General features: G+C 36.1%; 1 long non-coding RNA gene across 1 annotated transcript; it reads right to left on the reverse strand.

Moving 5' to 3' along the window:
• Nucleotides 1-467: 467 nt before the first annotated feature.
• On the reverse strand, nt 468-4,300 carry LOC309628623. The gene is made up of 2 exons (XR_014244593.1): nt 1,290-4,300; nt 468-1,255 (listed from the first exon to the last, which is right to left on the reverse strand). It is a non-coding gene; the product is annotated as an uncharacterized lncRNA (long non-coding RNA).
• Nucleotides 4,301-4,620: the final 320 nt, after the last annotated feature.

Below are 4,620 nucleotides of genomic sequence, written 5' to 3' on the forward strand. Positions count from 1 at the left end.
AATTCAAAGGAGCACAAACAATTCCTTTAAAGTAGCAGTCCCCACACTTTCTGGCATCAGGGACCAGTTTCATGGAAGACAGTTTTTCCATGGATGCGGGTAGGGGCGGGGAGGGGGATGGTTCAGGCCGTTATGCAACTGAAGGGGAGCAATGGGACAGCGGCAGATGCAGCTTCGCTGGCTTGCCTGCTACTCACCTCCCGCTGTGCGGTCTGGTTCCCCGGGGTTGGGGATCCCTGCTTTAAAGGATATTGGGGGCTTTTAGGAAGTGAATATTGAGTAAAGTAACATTCACTGAACCTAATTTAACTTACAGATGTCACCAAGAATGCATGAATTTTACTTATTTATTTATTTATTTATTTATTATTTATTCATTTATTCATTTATTTATTTTCCAGCCACACAGCTTGGCTTGTGGGATAGTTCCCGACCAGGGATTGAAACCGTGCCCACTGCAGTGGAAGCACGGACGAACTCTTAACCACTGGACCACCAGGGAATTCCCATCATTTTATCTTTTTAAAAATATATGTACTCTACGTGGTTTTCCTAGAGTTCTCAAATATAGTATTTAAAGAAATGGTTTTCAATGATTAGTGTGTATAAAAATAACTGGCATATTTGATAAAAATGTAAATTTCAGAGTTGCATTCTTAGAGAATCTGATTCTACGTGTATGACGTGGGGCATTTTTCTTCACCTCTAATTATTTATTTGAAAAAAAACACTCATATTTGAATTAGCATGAAAAGAGAAGCCATTTTCTTTATTAGGGTGTTAACTATGATCTTAGGACAAAGATTGAAGACAGCTCTTCTGGTCCCCAAAGAATCTTAATGGATAGCCTAAGTTCAGATCTTTCATTTTACCGATGCTGGCCTAAGGCAGTAATAAATCATGTTTCAAACAGTACACTGAATAAAAGAAACTACAAATACCCTTGGATCAATAGCCTGGGGTTTTATCATTATACTATAATTACTAACATAATTTAACTCTAATGCCATCTAAAATTGAGTTTAATTACCTAAAGAGAACAAAATGATGGAATACAGCATATGAGCTAAAAATTACAAAAGTTATTTTGACAAATATAGACCTACAGTGGAAACATTTTCCTAACTAGGTTAGACAATTAGATAGCCACTTGAACTTCACATTAGCAATCTGAAATCACTAAAGCATAAAAGGGTAGGCAATAGCTTTGTCAAATATTACTGGGATGTTGTTCCATAAATTTAAAAACAAAAACCTCCTTTTTTTTTTTTTTTTTTTTTTTTAAAAACCTCCTTTTTTATCTTCTATCATCAGGCTACTGCATAATAACCATTTTTATTTTTTAAATTCTACTTTGACTGTATTTAGTTTTAATAAACTTCTTAATCTTTTATTCATCTATTGGCAAAAATCCTTGTTATTTTACCACTGAAACTTTATCTTTACCTGATGCATTTATGTCATCTGCCTAAAGGGAGAATGATGGAGACTACTTAGTATGAATGACTGAAATTTCTACAAATCAGTTAAAATATTTTATTTGAATGTTTTTTTATTCCTTGATTTTCAAACATACTGCAAATATTTTCAGTAAACTGTATTTCAAGCTAATGGTATCAATATAGTAACCTAAATAAAACAGTAAACTGAGGCAAGCTCCAGTTACCTGAAATTGAGGTCATTTGGGGATAGCAGAGGGATTGCAATTTGGGAAACACATGCTGTAGCGAACTACAGGCAAGTTCATTTAAGGTTTGGGTTGGGCTGTATTTACAGGCAGGGAGTGCAAAGAGTGGGGAGTCCAGCCAGATGTCAAGCGGTAAATTCATTGGCTTGAAGATTCAGAGAGATTCTTGGTGGATCTTCATGGGTCAGGAGATAATGCTTGGTCTTCTGTAAACCAGGCATTTAATGTAAATCAGTGTCTTAAGTTCCATTCCTCTGAGGGCACAAGCATGAGATTCTCCATTTCATACCCTCCAGTTCCATTCTGGATTGAAATCCTATTACATTTTCCCCTTTTCATCAAGAGTTTTCACAGAAAGCATTGCTGATCAGCCATTTCGTTTGTGTTGTTTTCCTCCTTTTCCCTTCCTTCCTTCTTTCCTTCCTTTCTTCTTTCTTTCTTTCTTTCTTTCTTTCTTTCTTTCTTTCTTTCTTTCTTTCTTTCTTTCATATCCCTTTTATTCTATCAGAGACATTGTTAGATAGAGTACATGTCCCTCGAAGCTGAGGAGGACCACCTTCAGCTGTCTTGCCCCACCAAGGAGGGAAATGGCAACTGGATTTTATTGACTTCTTTTGAACAAGAAATTTCAGAAACCAATTTGAATCAAGGTAGCTAAAACAGAAACAAAGAAGTCTAGAGATGTCATGAACAGACTTGGCAGTTGTGGATTGGCTGGTGTCCTTTGCTGATTTCTGAGAAGAGCTGTAAGTTCCTGTGAGATTAGGTTGTTTCCTTTATGAGCTTGTGTTGACCACCTATATTTTGTCCCTGATATATGTCACCTCATTTTAGTTTGGTTTCACATTTCCCCTTTTTGAGCAAGTACCTATTAGGGTGTTTGATCACCCAACATATTGCTAAGCATTTCTTCTGCATAGACTTCACTTTTTGACTGATCAACTTTTTTTTGTTTATTTTTCTACACCACGCCATGATTGGACATCTTTCTTCAGGGTGAGAGAAGCTTTTGGAGTTAGTAGCAACCAAAAGGCCACATTTGAGCAACTTCTTATATTGGGTCTAAGTGGAGGGTCAAAGCAGGAAGACTTTGTCAAAGATACAGGTTTTAGATATCATTTCAAAACACAGGGCAAAGCATCAGTCTATCGGGATTCTTATTTTTACAAAGACTGGGTAAACAAAAACTGACTACTTTAAAAATCACAACACAAAATAAAATTACAAATAGGATAAAGAGACCAAACTGTAGTATAGATCTAAACCATGATCCCAATCCTGTAGGTAACCAGCTCAATAAATCAAAATTACAAGGTGAATCAGATTGGATTTGTTGACCAATGAGCTTTGTTCTTAGGTGTTATGTATTTGAACCTTGACTTCCCCAAAAATATTACTTCAAGTACAACCAGTGGTGTCGACTACAGCACAGACACCTCCTTGTTCAGTCAAGAGATAACCAAGGGCTATCTTATTGTCAAGGACAACTTTGGCCAGAGAGTCTATGGAACTTTGTTGGGGAGCTATTACTTTAGCAACAGATTCTGTAATATTGTCGAGTTAAGAGATTCTTGACCATCACCTCATTTGCAATTACTCATAGCCAGAGGAGTAGGGATCTGCCAAAGGAAGAAAATTTGAATCAATGATGCCTCCCGGTAATTTCTCTTTGAGTCTGTGGTTCTTAAAACATTGACAGTCATAGAAGCCAGTGAAATGTAAGGGTCTGTAGGCCACATGGCTGGTTTTATTTTGATTACACTTGCCTTGTGTCTTGTTGTGCAGAACTTGGATACAATATTCCCTTGGTTTGGGATTGTTAACCAGAACCAGTAAAATAGACCTCCAGAGTTAGAGGTTGACATGATACAGAGGAGACTGAGTTTTTCCAGGGAAACTGAAGCTATAAGATTGCCAGCATCATGGAAAATCCAACAGTCATTTGGATGTTGGATTACCCCTCTCTGCAATGGCCTGAGATATATAAAAAATGGAATCATCTTTCCAGGCCAGAGAAAGGCAGAAAGTGGACAAAAGAATCATAAAAGACTTTCATGGTATAAGAATTCAGAAAATAGTTTCAGGGAGGAAAGGAGGAATGGAAAGAAACTTTTTTGTTCCCACATCTTGGGAGGAAGTAGTTTACCTCCATGTCAGCTACTTCTCTTCCTAGTCCATTTGATTGTGAGACTCCAGTGTTTGCATAGGATCAGATGTCAAGTGGAGTGTTCTCCAGTTGTGAAATATATACATCAAAGTATTTTCACCTTGTGATTTGACAGTGGGGTCAGAGGTCAAGAATATTTGGTAGAGTCCTTTCTATGAATCTCACTTTTGCAAAAGCATCAGAGTAAAAAAATAACTGTCTGTAAATGACAATAGATGTTAAAATGCCTATAGTTAAAGATATGATGATAAGAATTCACTATTATGGAGTTGGCAAGGACGTTTGGTTATTTCTGTGACACACAACATTTTAAGATTATAACTGGAATTATGACTGATGATGTTATACAGGGACTCATCAGATTTTTAGGAACTTTATACAATTTCTACAACACATAATAGTAACATGAATCCATACAAATATAAGCTAAGAAGATTTAGCATCACTTCTATTTTGATAATGCTTCCCATGTAATTTAACATAGCGAATAAACCTGATTAGCTTCACATTTTATCAGATGAGAGACATATACTTTGAGATTTTTCCAGGGACTCTCTGGGAAATCTCAAAGCTAATTTGAAGTAAACAAACAAACAAACAACAAAAACTCCTTTTAGAGTTAGATTTTGGTAGGTTGTCAAAACATCAAAAGGTTTAAACATTTGAATAAATAGGATCACAAATCATTATGAAATAATACTTAATTATCTATTTAACCAAAGTGACAGTAGAAGATGTTAAAGGCAAATATAAAAGGTTACATAGT

This window comes from Balaenoptera borealis, assembly GCF_965194805.1.
Source record: "Balaenoptera borealis genome assembly, chromosome: 4".
Lineage (NCBI taxonomy): Eukaryota > Metazoa > Chordata > Mammalia > Artiodactyla > Balaenopteridae > Balaenoptera > Balaenoptera borealis.